The sequence below is a fragment of the Podarcis gaigeae genome (assembly GCF_964106915.1).
Source record: "Podarcis gaigeae genome assembly, chromosome: 13".
Classification (NCBI taxonomy): domain Eukaryota; kingdom Metazoa; phylum Chordata; class Lepidosauria; order Squamata; family Lacertidae; genus Podarcis; species Podarcis gaigeae.
In genome coordinates, this window is record NC_139689.1 from 7,603,190 (window position 1) to 7,623,125 (window position 19,936).

The 19,936-nt window shown below is 44.9% G+C and overlaps 1 protein-coding gene and 1 long non-coding RNA gene across 2 annotated transcripts in view; one reads left to right on the forward strand and one right to left on the reverse strand.

Annotated features, from left to right (window-relative positions):
• Positions 1-18,453, reverse strand: part of MRPL52 (mitochondrial ribosomal protein L52) — a 179,880-nt gene extending 161,427 nt beyond the window's left edge. Inside the window, exon 1 of the mRNA XM_083707224.1 lies at positions 18,450-18,453. The gene's annotated coding sequence lies outside the window, so the exon portion shown is untranslated. The remainder of the gene's footprint in view (positions 1-18,449) is intronic.
• LOC310829134 lies at positions 588-14,755 on the forward strand. Its single transcript, XR_014557179.1, has 3 exons — positions 588-880; positions 3,722-3,940; positions 14,459-14,755. It is a non-coding gene; the product is annotated as an uncharacterized lncRNA (long non-coding RNA).
• Positions 18,454-19,936: the final 1,483 nt, after the last annotated feature.

The following is a 19,936-nucleotide window of genomic DNA, read 5'->3' on the forward strand; positions in this document are numbered from 1 at the left end:
AGTTACTGAGGAGGCTTACAGATTCATTTTTAAAGCAGTTTTTCTACCACTACTGATGAATGTGAATGTTACAAGACAGGGGCTCCTCTACTCCTTGGGGAACATGTGTCATTGAGAGGAGCAATATTTCCTGACCAGAAAGCAGAATGCAGGTAGATTCTGGGAAAGCCTCATGTAGTTTCAGATAATATGATCAACGAGTTGGGATAAAGTTTGGGGACATCTTGCTGCTGTGACGCTGTTGTGAAAAAGAAAGAAAGGATGCACGTCCTTCGGAATAACCCTGCCATGCTGAATGCATCAGTTGCTTAAAGCATGGTGCTGATATGGCCCAGAACGTACCTTACGTAGCACTGGTAATAGTGCCAGTTCCACATATAGGGATGTTGTACAAGAATAAGGGGCTCAGACAAACATTAGCCAATCAGTGCTCCCTCATCACAAGGCAGGAAAGAATTAAGGTCGCAATCTTCCTTCTCCATTTTGCTATTTCTGCATCTGGTCCTCTAAAGAAATAAGGGAAGAAGGTTATATATTTTGTGTTTTCATGTTGTACTTTTATGTTCTGAACTGCCTGTGATCTGCTAATGAAGAGTAGTATACAAATTAAATAATAACAATTAAATAATCCCAATTACACTCACGTTTCTGGAAGGACTTTCTGAGAACCTCACAGATTAGCCTCTTCTTGGATTGTCTGGGTGGAGCTACTGATGGGAAACATATCTCACCAAAGTCTCCCAGGATGCTATATAAGCAGGCCTGGTGGCCCACATGCCATTCACACTGAATCCTAAAATGTGGGCCAAGATCTTCTTACCATTTGTGGGACTCCTTTGTGGGGCCAGCCTGCCACTGACTTCTTCCCAGGCTGCTACAGGTGAGTTTGCTTCTCTTTCCTTCCTCTTTGCAGCCTTCTCATGCATGTACCTGAAATCTGGGCATCTGAAACCACCCTTAGAAACAGAGCAATAACAACCCTTGGATTCTCTTCCTCCAACTTTTCTGCTTATTTGCCAGCAATAAACGGGATAGTCATTCCAAAGGGACAGATCTCATGGTTCCAGAACAAATACCCTTTTATTAACATTTGTAAGTGCCTGTTTGTGATTGCTGCGATCTTTGTAGGTTTAGGGAACAGAAGAGACATTCTTCTGATAGGGGCAAATAAGGAAGGCTCTCACAAACTATGTAGCTGAAATTATTTAGCTGAGATTCCTGCATTACAGGGGGAGGTTCTATCAGGGAGGTTCTATCTCTACAGGGAGCGCAGCTATCATCAAGCCTTGACTGAAGAACCAGTAGAGTCCTATCTGGGATGGTCTTCCTCTTCCACCGAGCGTGCAGCTTAGGGAGGGACGCGTATGAAACAGGGGGACACCTGCCTAGCCAGCCAGGCCAGCCAGATCAGCCCTGGCAATCAATGAGGTGACAGATATCTCAGTCGGATCACCCTCACATCCATCTTGAGACGTCCTCTGGGGCTCCCAAGTTCAATCATGAATGAGACAATGTGTGCAGAACTAGATATACACACAATGGAATATTGGGTGTGGGCTAGCAATATAAAATACGAGTTGCATTTCCATTTTGTTGCCAGCATTTGAGTCTACTCTCTGACGGAATTACGGACTCTGATAAATCCAGAAGTTCCAACTCTTACATAGGAAAATCAGATCTATTGGTATTGACTTGGAACCCTTGTATAATTCGAGTGAGCAATATTTATTGCAATAGTCAAACCAGATTAAGGTACATTGGGGGAATAAACAACAAGTCAGGTGTAAATAAATTTGCTTCCCCAAAATAATTGTATCACATATCTCAAAAATAATAATTTCTGTCCAAAGCAGGACCTTTATCTTAGCCCAAATGAATGTTTTCCCTTCAGCTTTTGTCAAGTGCAGATTTTTAAACACCCCCAGAAATGATAGACATTGTGGATGTTCTTTGAATGTGCCGGACACTGTAGAACATATCCTTTTCTAATGTCCATTTTACAACCTGCTACGCAAACGCATGCTACCCCCCCTTTTTGGGCACAATGAAAATATCTGATTAACCTGGAATTAACTGCATGGGGGGGTGAGGTTTTGTTAATAGTATCTCTTGGAGTGCCAAATGGCAATATTTAGCGGGAAGAAATCCCAATGAAGTTCCTCATCATTATATATTCTACATGGCTGCTTATTTGTATATATTTTAAATGTTTTAGGATGTCCTATATTTGCAATGCCTAGAAAAGTTTTGCTGAAGTAAGTAAGTAAGCATTACAGGGGTGGGACTAGATGAGCATTGGGGTCCCTTCCAATTCTAGAATTCTATTGTAGCAGGAGACCCTGCTTCATTACAACGTAATGCACAAGCACCACACACACACACACACACACACACACACACACACACACACCTCCCACCTCCCTGAGCCCAGAGATGTCCCTTCTAGAGGGGCATCCCCTAAAAGCCTTCCGTAAATAAGGAAGCGCTAGCTTGACAGCTCCCCATGGAACCCCTTTATTTTCGTATATTTTCCCTTAGTAGACCGTAACACTCTACCTCGCCCTATCCTTATTATGGGTAGACCAACTGTCTGAACTCAGGGTCAATCGGCTGCCGTTTTAGCCAATCAGCGTTACCGAACAGCACCTCTTGTGGCGGCCACACAGGTACTGCAGGCAGCAGGCGCCCGCTTCTTTGTCTTTGACAGCTCTCAAATACAAAGTTTCTGAGTCCAATTGACCGTGACTGATTTAATCAAAATGTTGCAAACCGCTTCCGGAAAGGCGAAAGTGCTTTGAATTTCAAGGACAGTATTCTTCATAAATTCACTATAAATCAGCCGTATATCGGATTTTCACCGGACCACTTTTATTCTGCTTCGTATTACAAGGACTATCAAAGGGGGGTGGCCTGATACCAGTTGGCCATAATCCCTTGACCGAGCAGGCACGTACTCTACAGCCCTTCCCAGTTGACATGGCAACCTTGATAGTCATCTTGATGGGCTCAGACAGAAGACTATCAAGGACACAACAAACTGCATACACTAGTGCATTCAACATGGACTATGACAAAGGGACCGTGACCAGATTCCCCTCAGGGGGCAGGAAACTGCGCCTTTCCGTTTGTTTTCTGAAAATGACTCATGGGGAGGGAGAGAGGGGCTCCGGCCAGGTGTCAGGATACTCAGATTACCTGTGCAACCCCTCCCCTGACTCCTCCTGTTTTTAATGTAGTCATGATGTAAATATGATGTATTTCTAGGGGTGTAACTTAGGAGATTAGGAGCTAATAAAATTTGGGGTCTTCTTTTGTTCTGGGCTTCCATCTTGCTTTATCCTGTGGGCGGTGGGAGACCTGTCGTGACAGTTTTTCTTCAATAAAGACTGAGCCTACAGGCTGCTGATTTGCTCCAGATTGCTCTGGTTGGTGTCTTGATTTCTGCCCAAGGGAGCCCTCAGATTCTCCGGTAATACTATGATTCCACGAAAAGAGAATATGCATGGGAAAGAGGGTCGGAGAGAAGGAAAATCACAGGGGTGTAGAGAAGAACAGATGGCAGACAAAAGCAAGACTGGAAGGACTGAGATGAAAAGCAGAGGTTTTAACGTGCGGCATTTATTCATTTGCTGATTTTTAAATCATTTCTAAGCTGTTTAAATCTCAAAAAACCAGGAATTTCATCTGTCTGTCTGTCTGTCTATATATTTTGTTCCCTTAGGTGCAATATTGGTGTGTACTACCTCTGACTCTGTCCCCGAAGGCATGGTGATTATGTGGGAGGCAGGTGGCCAATCAGGTAACACCTCCGGCATCATAAGTGCAAGCTTTGGTAGCACAGGATACCTCAGCCTTGCACTTGCAGACTTTGTGCGGAGAAACAGCTACGTCTGTCAAGTATCCCTTCCTGGGTCCCAAACAAAAGTCAAGGAACCTGAAGGTAAAAACTCTCGACACAGTTGGGACTTAGTTTTCCTTTGAAAAACATGGTTTGGGAGCGGGATGATTGTTTCCTGATTGCTTAAGATCCTCTCAGGGACTGACCATTTCAAAACTGCTTCCTCCTTAATTCAGAAATTTATTTCTGCTTTCCATTATGGCCTGTTGAGATAAGACTTTCCCCACCAGTTGCCATGATATCGGTGCTGGTATTGGCTAAAGACACAACTTGAAAATTCAATCAGTCCGGTGGAGGTCTGAACAGCAATTCTCCTCTTATCTCTGCAGAAAGGTTTTCACCGTTCTTGAACAATACTAAATGCATGTTTTTATCAGAAGGTAACAATGGGAGAAGGAAAGGAAAGAATGTGTACCCTGCAAGGCCCAAGGTGTCTCCCACAATAATTTCCAGCCCCATTAAAAAACATTCCCACCTCCCGCCAAGGATCCTTCTGACCTTCATCTGCCTGTTGATAATGTTTACCTTCTATTGGAGGCAGATTTTTATATCCTTGCCCTGGTGGCCAAGTCCACACATTTAAGGAGCTCCGTACCTAGTTAGCTGCTCCAGGAGCAACTGTGCAGAGATGGTATCATTGGATATGGGAAGCTTTTAACTATCCTTGGTTTTCAAACCCAGCCTATACACCAATACCTTCTCTGGGAAGACTGGGATGCTTTTTGTGCTGGGCGCTTTCGTTATATATGTTGGGGAAAGGAGCTGTGTAAATATTCTTGGAATCTCCACTATCCCACTGTGTCCTCATCCAGCTCAAGGAAGCCCCATGTATGTGCCACAGATCTTCCTACTCAGGTCCACACACACAAGAACTTCAGTTAAATCCCCTTTGCTCCTTAAAGCTTTCATTAAGGATTTACACTCTCTATCTACAGATTAAAAATGTTTGTCAGAGAATCCAGCAGAAAATAATCAGCACTAAATGGTGTCATAAATGTTGTGCATCAGTTATGTCTAAAATTAATAGCTGTTGCCTGTTTCTCTCATACTTTCCCCTGCCAACCATAAAGAACGCAGCCTTCAGCGAGCACAGACAATCCTCACCGGCATGGTCATAGGGCTCAATGCAAGTGAAGTTTCTGTCCAGTGGGTGAAGAATGCCCTCCTTGAAGGTCACCATGTGAATCCCCGAGTCTTGAAGGGTAGCATCAAGGATTCCCTCTTGGCCCTCAGCCAGGTGGTAATCCCCTACTCTGACTGGAACAAGGGGACTTCATACTCCTGTACGTTTACCCGCACAGCAGGCACTGTGGAGCCCACCCAGAGGCCTGAGGGCAAATCCCAGGGTGAAAAATGATGCAAACCCCACCCTCAGCATCACAACCTCTTCAGCCTATCCCAGATTAAATAATTTCCATGTATCCATGTTTGGCCTAAGGCTGAATAAAAGTGAGAAAATTCACAGATATTTCATGATGTGATCACTTGATTGAGGTGGTGGGTGGGTTTTGGAAAGAAGTGGGGAATGAATTAATCTCCCTGCAAAATCGTGTTGAAGTTTGATTATTGTAGAACTAAAGTGTGTTTAGCACATAACCATGAAGTTCACAGGGGGGCTTTTGGCTAGTCACTGTCTCTTAGCCTATCCTTCCTCACCAGGGTTTAGACTCTCCCCGAGCACAGATTTTTCTGTGTCCCCCCCCCAGCCGAGCATGTCCTATAAAAAAAAAAGGTGAGTGGAGTGACAACAATTCCTTTTGCTGACCAAGGTCTTCTGCCTGTTGATCATGTTTACCCAGCATCAGTTGACCTAGATGAACAGGTGGTGCAGTTCTGTTGGAGACAGATTTTCATTTCCTTGCTGTGGTGGTCCAGTCCACACATTAAGGAGCTACATAGCTAGCTGAGATGCTTTTGGCTAGTCACTGTCTATCCACATAACCCACCTCACCAGGGTTTTTTGAGGATAAAATGGGGAGGCAGAGTACACTGTATGTATACTCTCCCACATTCCTCATTTGAAAATAAGGACATTTCTCACTCTCACTCACTCCGCCATATGACCCTCCTCAATGGCACATTTTTTATCTGTTGCCCACTCCTGCAAAACATTTCCTATCAGATGAAGGTTCAGACGCTTGCCCTGGTGGCCCAGTCCACACATTTCAAGACCTCCTTAAATAGCTAATTTAGGGTGTTCTCACAGCTACCAACATGAGTTTGACCAAACTGCGGGAGGCAGTGGAAGACAGGAGTGCCTGGAATGCTCTGGTCCACGGGGTCACAAAAGTTGGACATGACTAAACAACAACAACAAATAGCCAATTCAGGGGCAACTGTGCAGAGGTTACACTATAAGATACGGGAGGTTTTAAGACAATTTGTTTTTTCCCAACCCAACCTATGCAGCAACTTGAAATCACCAATACCAATTGTTGTCCATCAGTTATGTCTAAACTTAATCGCTGTTGCCTCTCCTTTTCTCTCATACTCCCCCCACCCCAAAATGTAAAGAGAGAAGGGAAATGGTCCCAGGATCCTAACATTTCTTCATTTCTTGGGTTTAGGGGGATCCCCACCACTCATAGCTGTCAACGTTTCCCTTTTTTTAAGGGAAATTTCCTTATTTCGAATAGGATTCCTCGCAAGAAAAGGGAAATGTTGACAGCTATGCCACCCAGTGGCGTAGTGTGGGGGGCCAGGGGGGGCCGGCTGCACTGGGCGCAGCATCTGGGGGTTAGGGTTAGGGGGCGCTAATCCACGGGTTAGGGGGTGCAAATTACTTGCCTTGCCCCGGGTGCTGACAACCCACGCTACGCCACTGATGCCACCACTAAATCTATAACAATACATTCAAAGTTGGATCATGTGATTTTATGCAGTCCCTGGACCTCGCACACACAGTCCCTCCACCGCCCTGACCAAAAACCTTAGTCCCCATTTTGTTCTATTTTATTCTTTGGTAAATTTACACAGACAAACACAAACAAACCAATAAATATTTTTTTAAGAAAAGGGCAAGATTAAACAAGCTCCAGTCCTCCTTTCATCCCACCCAGGCCGGCCCTACCCTCCGCCTGCCCCTCAGAGCTAGCGCATCACACACAGGGCTGGACCTTGCTGGTGGCAATCTCCCCTCCTCTTCGCCTGCCCTCTGGCAGCGGCTACAATCAGCAGCATGTGATATTGCAATGTTCCCTGCCCTGCTTTCCATGACCCCCAGAGTGTCACTTCAATCCTGTTTGTCTTCACGTGGCTGCTGTCCTTTGAACCAAGTTCTACTCTAGAGCCATGTTCACAGGCCACAGCCATCCACCAGGGTAGCACAAAAGCCCACTTCTGTGTAGATTCTGCAGCCAGCTGGTAACCCCTCCCTCTGTCTGCTTCCGCTACAGCCAGCAAGATCCTCCATTTCACTGGCATTTCCCTCCTGCTGAAAAAGTTGCAGAAATCTCCTTTTCTCACCTACAAACACGGAAGAATTGTGTTCTGGCTCAAATCCAAAAAATGACGCTAATTGGAAACCTGTAAAATACATGGGTATGGCCCTGTGTGGTGTATCACAATAACACCAGCAAGAATGAGAAGGAAATATACAAGGATAGGATCCAGCTCCAGGGGGCTGTGGGTGCTTGGGCAGCCACAATAATGTAATTTGCAGGGACTGGGCACCCACAAAGTCAATGAGCACTATGTGCAGCCGTGCGCGTGTGATGTTGCACCTCCATGTTATGGCTGTGGGCACCCACAATCCTGAGGGCAAGATGACACCCCTGTATACAAGCCCACATCCTGTGTCCTGACTCCATGCATTGCAGCTTGAAGAACCGGATTGGGGTTAAGAAGACTGGTTGCTGGGAACCCCTTCATTTAAAACAGATCCCTGCAGCCACATTAGGAAAAGAACTGAAAATAAAACAGCCAATATTGTAATGCTGTTATACAAATCTATGGTGTGACCTAAAATATTGTTCCAAAAGTTGAATGCCTGCCCTTCTCTTTGCCGAGTGGGGGCAAGAACCCATGGGGTCCCTGGCACTGACACAGGGTCTGTGTCCCTTTGGAGGAATAGAAAACGTAGTAGAGACTATTCTCGGTTTAAGAAATATGGTTTATTCAGCTATTTACACCTCCTGTCTGCATGGTGGGAGTCCAAATCTTACAGCATGGTCATTTCATGGGGCGGCAGCGCAGGCATCCTTCAGCCTGCCTGCCCAAGATGGAGCTCAGCTCCTGTCCTGCCGCTTCTTCCCAGCAAACCTTGCTCAAAAACTGCCTTGTCCTGTCCCCTCAAACACCCCACCCCATCACCTGAAATCCCTGCCTCTGTTCACACCTCAGGGCAGGGGGGAAAGGAGTTTTCTTGTGTTGTTAATGGCCCTCCATTATAGACATTGAGGCACCAGGCAAAAATGTTCTTCTTTAACCTGATCTTTGGTTGGTTGCTATCCAATGCCCTTTTAAAACGTGTTCTGGCGGGATTATAAGGTTATTTTCATTTTCATTTTGCTTATGTATTTGGTGTTTTTCTATTGTGATTTTATCCTATGAACCACCAAGACCTGCGAGTATAGGGGAGTATAGAAATCTTAACAACAACAACCATCACAAAACTAACCACAGACCACGCAAAAGGATAAAATGTTCCTCAAAGGACATGCAACTTACAAAACCCTTTCTAAAAATAATATCTCTGAATTCCTCTTTTCTCTTCCCAGATGCTTCTGCTATTCTCAAATTCAGGGTCTGGGAAAGGCTTCTAGGGTTGGAGGGTGGGGCAAGGCAGGAGAAAAAAGCCGTTGCCCGATTAAATTTTTTACTGATGATAGTGCTGGCAGACCAAGAGATGGAGACAAGCAGAGCCAGCCGCTCCCAAGTCTGAGACTTTCCCTTGGCCTCTGGGTCCTCCATGCAGTTGGTGCACCCAGCTCTGCAGATGGCAACAAGGAGGTCCAGGGTGGAATGACCACAGAAACCACCCCAAGGGTGTGGGCCACCTGCAGGTTCACAGGAAGGTCCAGCAGGGAGTCGTAGACCTTGCACTGCATCTGGCTGGTGCTCTCATAGAAGCAGTTCATTCACAGCCCCTAGCTCCTACCAGTGTGTTGTGACATCAACCCCCCTCCCAAACTCAATGACTGGTGGGCGCCTATGGACGATGGGGAGTCAAGTGACTCTTAAAAGGGACATGGGCAAAATTTCAGCTACACTAAAAGTGCAAGGTAGCTGCAAGCCCATTACCCCTTTAAGAGCAGCTTAAATTGGGATGTTTCAGGGCAAAGGAAGAATCCATGGTGTGTTAATTGCTTCTATGGAGGTTTCAGAAAATTTGGGGCAGATGAGGTGTATGTTATTCCTTGGGGTTTACTGCCCAAACCTTTCACTATTGAGTATAGCCACAAGCAGTGCTCTTTTCTGGGGGACACAGGGGTACACATACCCCTAAACATTTTGTGAATCTTTGTACTTTTGTCCATTTACTATATTTATTTTTCCTGATTTGAACTATAAAATCGTGATTTTCTTGGGTCAAAATGAGAGAACTCCTAAACTTTTTTTTTGGGGGGGGGGGGAGCACTGGCCACAAGGCAGCAGAGGTTTTAGGTCAGAGTGTTCCTTCTCCATTTTGCTAATTCTGCATCTTGTCCTCTAACGAAGGTCAGGGAAGAGGATTATGTATTTTGTGTTCTCATGTTGTACCTTTATGTTCTGAACGGCCTATGATTTCCAAATGAAAGGAGGTATACAAATTGAAATAATAACAATAGAACTTCCCAATAGCTATTGGGATTTCCCACAAATCCTAATTACACTCACGTTTCTGGAAGGACTTTCTGAGAACCTCACAGAATAGCCTCTTCTTGGATTGTCTGGGTGGAGCTACTGATGGGAAACATATCTCACCAAAGTCTCCCAGGATGCTATATAAGCAGGCCTGGTGGCCCACATGCCATTCACACTGAATCCTAAAATGTGGGCCAAGATCTTCTTACCATTTGTGGGACTCCTTTGCGGGGCCAGCCTGCCACTGACTTCTTCCCAGTTTGCTCCACGTGAGTTTGCTTCTCTTTCCTTCCTCTTTGCAGCCTTCTCATGCATGTACCTGAAATCTGGGCATCTGGAACCACCCTTAGAAACAGAGCAATAACAACCCTTGGATTCTCTTCCTCCAACTTTTCTGCTTATTTGCCAGCAGTAAACGGGATAGTCATTCCAAAGGGATGGATCCCATGGTTCCAAAACAAATACCCTTTTATTAAGATTTGTAAGTGCCTATTTCTGTGTGCTGAGATCTTTTCAGGTTTAGGGAACAGCAGAGGCATTCTTCTGATAGGGGCAAAGAAGGAAGGCTCTCACAAACTATGCAGCTGAAATTATTTAGCTGAGATTCCTGCATTACAGGGGAGGTTCTATCAGGGAGGTTCTATCTATACAGGGAGCGCAGCTATCATCAGGCCTTGACCGAGGAACAGTACACTCCGTCTACCTGGGATAGTCTTCCTCTTCCACCGAGCATGCAGCTTAGGGAGGGACACACATGAGACAGGGGGACGCCTGCCTAGCCAGCCAGGTCAGCCAGATCAGCCCTGGCGTTCAATGGGGTGACAGATGTCTCAGTTGGGTCACCCTCACATCCGTCTTGAGACATCTCCTGGGGCTCCCAAGTTCAATTATGTATGAGACAATGTGTGCAGAACTAGGTATACACATGATGGAATATTGAGTGTGGGCTAGCACTATAAAATACTGGTTGCATTTCCATTTTGTTGCCAACATTTCAGTCTACTCTCTGACCTACTTACGGACTCTGATAAATCCAGAAGTTCTAACTCTTACATAGGAAAATCAGATCTATTGGTATTCAAATCAGATCTTGAAACCCTTGTATAATTCGAGTGAGCAATATATTTATTGCAATAGTCAAAACAGATTAAGGTACAATGGGGAGAAACAACATCAAGTCAGGTGTAAATAAAATTTGCTCCCCCGAGATAACAGGGTCACATATCTCAAAATTAATAATTTCTGTCCAAAGCAGGACCTTTATCTTAGCCCAACTGAATGTTTTTCCTTCAACTTTTGTCAAGGGCAGATTTTTAAACATCCCCAGAAATGATAGACATTGTGGATGTTCTTTGAATGTGTCGGACACTGTAGAACATATCCTTTTCTACTGTCCATTTTACAACCTGCTACACAAACGCATGCTACCCCCCCTTTTTGGGCACAATGAAAATATCTGATTAAACCAGAATTAACTGCACGGGTGTGTGTGTGAGGTTTTGTAAATAGTATCTCTTGCAGTGCTAAATGGCACTATTTAGCGGGAAGAAATCCCAGTGAATTCCTCATCATTATATATTTTACATGGCTGTTTATTTGTGTATAATAAGTTTTGATGAAGGAGGTAAGTAAGCATTACAGGGGGTTCAACTAGATGAGCATTGGGGTCCCTTCCAATTCAAGAATTCTATGATTCCACGAAAAGAGAATATGCATGGGAAAGAGGGTCAGAGAGAAGGAAAATCACAGGGGTGTAGAGAAGAACAAACGGCAGACAAAAGCAAGACTGGAAGGAGTGAGATGAAAAGCAGAGGTTTTAACCTACGGCATTTATACATTTGCTGATTTTCAAATCATTTCTAAGCTGCTTAAATCTTAAACAGTGCACTAGGAAACATAAAAACTGTAAAGCAATATAAACCGCCCCCATAAAAACAGTAATATAAAGTCATTAAAAAACCAGGAATTTCATCTGTCTGTCTGTCTGTCTGTCTGTCTATTTTGTTCCCTTAGGTGAAACATTCGTGTGCACTGCCTCTGGCTCTGTCCCCGAAGGCATGATGATTACGTGGCAGGTAGGTGGCCAATCAGGTAAAACCTCCCGCATCATAAGTGCACACCGTCGTAGCATAGGATACCTCAGCGCTGCAGAACTACTCGCTTTCACGATGGGAAAGGAAGTCTGTCAAGTAACCTTCGAAGAGTTCCAAACAAATGTCAATGAACCTGAAGGTAAAAACTCTTGACACCGTTGGGACTTAGTTTTCCTTTGAAAAATATGGTTTGGGAGCAGGATGATTGTTTCCAGATTGCTTAAGATCCTCTCAGGGACTGACCATTTTAAGACTGCTTCCTCCTTAATTCAGAAATTTATTTCTGCTTTCCATTACGGCCTGTTGAGATAAGACTTTCCCCACCAGTTGCCATGATATCGGTGCTAATATTGGCTAAAGACACAACTTGAAACTGCAATCAGTCCGGTGGAGGTCTGAACAGTAATTCTCCTCTTATCTCTGCAGAAAGATTTTCACCGTTCTTGAACAATACTAAATGCATGTTTTTATCAGAAGGTAACAACGGGAGAAGGAAAGGAAAGAACGTGTACCCTGCAAGGCCCAAGGTGTCTCCCACAATAATTTCCACCCCCATTAAAAAATCATTCCCACTCCCAGCCAAGGATCTTTATAACCTTCATCTGCCTGTCGATCATGTTTACCCAGCATAGGATGACCTAGATGAACAGATGGTGCCCTTCTATTGGAGGCAGATTTTTATATCCTTGCCCTGGTGGCCAAGTCCACACATTTAAGGAGCTCTCTACCTAGTTAGCGGCTCCAGGAGCAACTGTGCAGAGATGATATCATTGGATATGGGAAGTTTTTAGTTAACCTTGTTTTTCAAACCCAGCCTATACACCAATACCTCCTCTGGGAAGGCTGGGATGCATTTTGTGCTGGGCGCTTTCTTTATACATGTTGGGGGAAGGAGCTGTGTAAATATTCCTGGAATCTCCACTATCCCACCGTGTCCTCATTCAGCTCAAGGAAGCCCCATGTATGTGCCACAGATCTTCCTACTCAGGTCCACACACACAAGAACTTCAGTTAAATCCCCTTTGCTCCTTAAAGCTTTCATTAAGGATTTACCCCCCTCTATCTACAGATTAAAAATGTTTGTCAGAGAATCCAGCAGAAAATAATCAGCACTAAATAGCCTAATAAATGTTGTCCATCAATTATGACTAAACTTAATAGCTGTTGCCTCTCTCTTTCTCTCATACTTTCTCCAACCCAAAACTTAAAAGACAAAGGGAACGGTCTCCATGAGAACCTCTATCCCGCCAACTATAAAGAAAGCAGCCTTCAGCGAGCACAGATAGTCCTCACCGGCATGGTCATAGGGCCCAAGGCAAGTGAAGTTTCTGTCCAGTGGGTGAAGAATGCCCTACTTGAAGGTCACCATGTGAATCCCCAAGTCTTGAAGGGCAGCATCAAGGATTCCCTCTTGGCCATCAGCCAGGTGGTAATCCCCTACTCTGACCGGAACAATGGGACTTCATACTCCTGTATGTTTACCCGCACAGCAGGCACCGTGGAGCCCACCCAGAGGCCTGAGGAGAAATTCCAGGGTGAAAAGTGATGCACACCCCTTTCTCAACCTATGCCAGATTCTCAGCATCACAACCTCTCCAGCCTATCCCAGATTAAATAACATCCATGTAATTATGTAGCCTAAGGCTAAATAAAAGTGTGCAAACTCACAGATATCTCCTTATGTAATCACTTGATTGAGGTGGTGGGTGGGTTCTGGAAAGAAGTGGGGAATGGATTAATCTCCCTGCAAAATCGTGTTGAAGTTTGATTATTGTAGAAGCAAAATGTGTTTAGCACATAACCATGAAGTTCACTGAGGGGGCTTTTGGCTAGTCACTGTCTCTTAGCCTATCCTTCCTCACCAGGGTTTAGACTCTCCCGAGCACAGATATTTGTGTTTCTCTCCCCTCCAAGCAGAGCATTTCTTATAAAACGAAAGGTGAGTGGAGTGACAACAATTCATTTTGCTGACCAGGGTCTTCTGCCTGTTGATCATGTTTACCCAGCATCAGTTGACTTAGATGAGCAGGTGGTGCAGTTTTGTTGGAGGCAGATTTCATATCCTTGCCCTGGTGGTCCAGTCCACACATTAAGGAGCTGCGTAGCTAGCTGCGATTCCTGCTTTGCGGGGGGTTGGACTAGATGACCCTTGGGACCCTTCCAACTCAATAATTCCACAATTTGAGGAAAAGAAAATATGCATGGGAAAGAGGGTCAGAGAGAAGGAGAATCACAGGGGTGTAGAGACGAACGGATGGCAGACAAAAGCAAGAAGTGAAGGAGCGAGGTGGAAAGCAGAGGTTTGAATCCAAGGCATTTTTTAATTCAATGATTTTAAAATCATGTCTAAGCTGCTTTATATTTAAAAATAACACACTTAAGGAGTGCAAAAAGACAATGTGCTGCTGCTGTGAAGCATGTGTGAAAAATACAGAAAGTAGGCAAACCCTTCAGAATAACCCTGTCAAGAATTCCTGTGTTCATCAGAATGTCATCATAGCCCTTTCTAGATGCTCCTGCTTGTCCTTCTTTCAAGACCCCCATTTTCTAAATGCTGCCTGTCCATCAGGTATGTCTAGATCTAATAACTGTTGCCTCTCCTTTTGTCTCATACTAACCCCCACCGGAAACTTAAAAAGACAAGGCGAATAGTCCCCATGCCAATTTCTATTGCACTGCGAAGAAACCAGCCTTCAGCAAGCACAGACTGTAGATTGATTTATTGCCCAGATAAGCCTGGCGTCCGGCCCGCTTCTAAAGCTGAGCCAGGTCTCTGCATCACAGCCTGCATTCAGATGCTCTGAGGAAACAGCACAGTCCGGCAGCGTCCAAAGAAAGCAGCTGCTGTCTTCTGTGCTTCAGTGTGCAAAAAACAGAGTCTCACACAGAGGTACTAATAACTAAAAGCAGCTTTCTTTACAGCTTACAGCAGAAGCTAGCCATTCACTATCACAGCACAAAGCATCGTGAGACACGTCTGCTTCACCTGAAAATGAAAGCAGAATAGAACAAAGGACTAAGACTCTCTGAAGTGAAGCAGAGTCTCTCCCCGCCCCACAGTAGGCAAGACTCACACTCTGAGTGTATCTGAAGAACTGTGCATGCAAATGAAAGCTTATACCTAGAACTAACTTAGTTGGTCTTTAAGGTGCTACTGGAAAGAATTTTTTGTTTTGCTTGTAATCTCAGTTTCTCCTCACACAGACAATGCTCACTGGCTTGGTCACAGGGCTCGATACAAGCGAAGTTTCTGTTCAGAGGATTAATAATAATAATAATAATAATAATAATAATAATAATAATAATTTATACCCCACCCATTAGGCTGGGCTTCCCCAGCAATTCTGGGCAGCTCCCAACAGAATTAAAAGTACAATAAAACATCAAACATTAAAAACCTCCCTAAACAGGGATGCCTTCAAATGTCTTCTAAAAGTCAGATAGTAGTTTATTTCCTTGACATCTGATGGGAGGGCGTTCCACAGGGCGGGCGCCACTACTGAGAAGGCCCTCTGTCGAGTTCCCTCATTGTGGGTCAGCATGTGAACACCCGAGTATTGAAGGACAGCAGCAAGGTTTCCCTCTTGGCCTTCAGCCAGGTGATAGTTTCCTACTCTCACTGAATCAATGACACCATGAAGCTCACACAGAGGCCTGAGGAGAAATCCCAGAGTGAAAAATGATGCACACCCCTTCCTCAGCATCGCAAGCTCTCCAGCCTATACTACATCATTCTCTTCAGCCTATCCCAGATTCAATGATTTCCATGCTTCATCTACAGATAAATAAAATCTCAATATCTCTCAGCTTAATGTACATCACAGGGGTTCTGTAATGATAATATAGAGAGGCGTAGTAGTGTGTATGCTAACTTCAGCTCTTTGGAGAAACGGTGGGATACAAATTAACACTAGGTGAAGCATATCCTCCTGTATCCATCCCATCTGGGGGCAATTTTTTATTTTATTTATTTACGGCTATTAGCCCATAAAATATGTACAAACATAAAAGCACAGAAACATAAAAACCAATACATCTAACAACAGAAGGGGAACACCACGATGTAAGGGTGGGTCATTGAGCAGTGACAAATATCAGCTTGGGGCCCGGAAAGATCCAAGGGACGGTTCACAGAAAAAGGAGAACTGGAGACGAGATCCGTCATGCACTCTCATCATAACTGTCCGATTAGTTTTTGTTGTTGATGTTGTTTTTTGGTGGTTTTTGTGTGTGAGATAACCGCATTCAGGAATCTCACCACCTGCAGAGTTACAGAAGGATCTGTATCCTGCAAAAGCAGTGCGGCATGTGACTCAATAGGCCTGCCAACCAAGCGCAGTAAAGCAGGACCCAGGAATTTAGTCCTGGCTATGCTATGTAAGGGACAGTTGAACATTATATGTTGAAGAGATTCAACTGTTTTCCCGTCACACTCGCATAGCGGAGACACCAAACCCTTGGAAAATCTGTGGCTCAGCAGGTTCGATGGAAAAACATTGAACCTTGCACGAATAAATGCAAGTCGGTGTGGTACAGATGAAAGAGATGACATGTATGATGGAAGGCCAAGTGGTGGGGTTATTCCATGATACCTGGGGGAGCAGACACCCCCACCCCTGGAGAGGTTGTGTTGATTTTCAATGTCTGCTAATCTTTGCTCGATAAGGCTTTTGGCTGAGCGTAGGTTCATCTTTAAGGAGTCCGCTGGGGAAATTCCGATGCTCAGAAGTTTGGCATGGATTTTTCCTACCCACGGATTAACAAAGTCATCCCACCAGAGGCACTGAAAGAGGTAATGGTCGGGAAGCCTATGCCAGCTGGACAGCCAATAGCCAAAGACTCGCTTCCAGATGACAGTCTCCAATGATGCAATCCTTTGCTCCAGATGTATGGCTGCATTGCTCACACACATGGGGAGTTTCAGGAGGCGACGGAGAAACTGATTCTGCAATGTCCCCAGCGATGTTAAATTGGACCCTGGGGCCCATAGCAGGGCAGCATAACAGAGGGTGGAAACCACTTTTGCGTGGTACACCTTCAATGCAGAAGGGATGTGGGAGGCTCCGTCGACCGCAAAAAATTGGAGTAGAGTGTAAAGTATTGTTTTCCCTTTGTTCAGTAAATACTGTATCTGTGGCTTCCAGCTTAGGTTGTAGTGAAAAAAGACTCCCAGGTATTTAAATTTGAAAACCTGTTCTAATTGGACTCCATCTAACTTCCAGCTGTAAGTTTTCCGAGACCTGGTAAAGACCAGTACTTTAGATTTTCCATAATTAATTGTCAGATGGTTGAGTTTGCAATAAGCCGCAAAAATCTTTAGAGCTCTGCATAAACTGACTCTAGAGTAGGAAAGGATCGCTGCATCATCAGCATATAGGAGCAGAGGGCAGCGAAAATCAGCTAGGCGGGGGGCATGAATGTTGGCTTGAGACTCACTCAGAAAGAGCTTCATGTCGCTAATAAACAAGTTGAAGAGGAGTGGGGCCAAAATGCAGCCTTGGTGCACTCCTCTATTTATTGGGACCTCATTGGATAGGTTTCCCGCCGGTGTGAGTCTCACTCTAGCCGACGACCCATGGTGTAATTGGGTTATAAGCCATAACAGCCTTCTATCTATGCCCCATCTCTCTAATTTCTTCCATAGACAGTTTCTTGGGATACTGTCAAAGGCAGCCTTTAAGTCTATGAAAGCGACACATAGGCGCCCCCGACTCGGGGCAGAATATTTTCTGGCAAGATGATACATAATTACCATATGGTCAGTGGTCGAATAATTGTTCCTAAAGCCCGCTTGCTCATGGCCAATCAAATTTGAGTCGTATGCCCAGTGGGACAGCTTAGACAGCAAAAATTTTGCATAGATTTTCCCGATGATAGACAAAAGGCTGATGTTCCGGTAGTTCTCTGGGTCAGCAGGGGGACCCTTTTTATGGACTGGTACGATCACGGCCTCCTTCCATGACCTAGGGATAAGCCCCGTAGAATTAATTGCATCAAAGACTTTGGCCAGAATTTCAGCCCACCACCTCGGTTGCGCAACAATAGCCTCAGCAGGGACTAGATCCGGCCCGGGGGCTTTGCCCGTTTTCAGATCTAGTATCAAGTCCATTATCAGTTCTGGGTCGGTAGAGGGCCACAAAGGTAGATGGTCGGCTCGGAATTCCGTGGGTGAGTTGGATTCCTCTGCCAAAGAGAAATATTTACTCAAGAATTGTTCCCATGTGGGCGCAGGGATAATCGCCAGTGGGTACTTCCTTCCTCTTTTGTTTATCAGAGCCCAAAATTCCTGTGGTCTGCGGGATCTAGAGGCCGCAATCAAGGCTCGCCAACGCTTTTGGTACCACTCGCGTTTGGCCAGCTTTTAAGTCTGTTTGTATGCTCTTTTGGCTTGTAAATAGGAGGGTGGTAGAGCCTGGGCATTAGAGTTTTGGATTCATTATAGATAGAGTGAAGAAGGGATCTTGCTTGTTTGCAAGAGGTGTTAAACCAAGGGGCCCCAGTACTGCAATGCGCCATTTTCGCCTTTTGAGGAGGTGATGTAAAAAAAGTGGTAAGGTTTATTATAAGAAGGTTGAAAAGTTTCAAAACCGAATTGAAGTCTTGTAAATCAGTAGTTATTTGAGGTAGATAGGCAATGATTTCCCTATGAAAAAATTCCTGGTATTTTTGGGCCACAGCCTCCGACCATTTGATCCCTCTTATTTTGGTCGATGATGAGGTTTCCAGAAGGACTGAGTGTTTATAGTCCTTCTGGCACCGGAACAATGACAAAGTGGTCACTATTGGAAGGTGATCACTGAAATGTTGGTTTTCAACTTGGAAGGAAAGTACATTAACGGCCAAATTTGCAGAGATCAAGAAGTAATCGATAACACTGTTAGATGCTAGTCCCAGGTGAGTGAACTCCCCCGGTATGTCGGGGTGGGTAGGGGCAAATTTCTGGTGAATGGGGCATGGGACACCTGTCACTTTTTAGATTAGCAAATGGAATGTCCTGTATTCTTATTCTGCCATTGTATGATAGAAAGCTTAGGCCATTCATACATAATATTAAAAGGGTAGTTGCAAAATGCCGCCCTTGAACATGTTGATTACTGTTCCTTCCCAGAGTGCAGTTCCTATAGGGATATCTTAGCCACCTGCTACTTATTATTATAATGCTGCAAAGAACAGTGGAGAGTCATTATCAGATCTCAAAAAAGGAATTAACAGATTTGCTTTGGGGGTGGGGTTGAGGAATAGCACTCAAATGGTAAAGGGCTAATCACTGGCCTCCCAGGATCATGGGAGAAATCCCAGGGTGAACAGTGATGCACCCCTTTCTCAACCTATCCCAGTTTTCCCTCCTCAGTCTATCTCAGATTCAATAATATCCATGTAATTATGTAGCCTAAGGCTAAATAAAAGAGAGCAAACTCACAGATATCTCTTGATGTGATCACTTGATTGAGGTGGTGGGTGTGTTCTGGAAAGAAGTGGGGAACGGATTAATCTCCCTGCAAAATCATGTTGAAGTTTGATTATTGTAGAAGCAAAGTGTGTTTAGCACATAACCATGAAGTTCACTAGAATGCTTTTGGCTAGTCACTTTCTATCCACATAACCCACCTCACCAGGGTTTTTGAGGATAAAATGGGGAGGCAGAGTATACTGTATTAAACATTAAACATGCTCCAGTCCTCCTTTCATCCCACCCAGGCCGGCCCTACCCTCCGCCTGCCCCTCAGAGGTAGCGCATCCCACACAGGGCTGGGCCTTGCTGGTGGCAATCTCTCCTCCTCTTCGCCTGCCCTCTGGCAGCTGCTACAATCAGCAGCATGTGATATTGCAATGTTCCCTGCCCTGCTTTCCATGACCCCCAGAGTGTCACTTCAATCCTGTTTGTCTTCACGTGGCTGCTGTCCTTTGAACCAAGTTCTACTCTAGAGCCATGTTCCCAGGCCACGGCCATCCACCAGGGTAGCACAAAAGCCCACTTCTGTGTAGATTCTGCAGTCAGCTGGTAACCCCTCCCTCCGTCTGCTTCCGCTACAGCCAACAAGATCCTCTATTTCACTGGCATTTCCCTCCTGCTGAAAAAATTGCACAAATCTCCTCCTTCCCTTCTTCTCAACCAACAAATATGGCAGAATTGTGTTCTGGCTCAAATCCAAAAAATGAC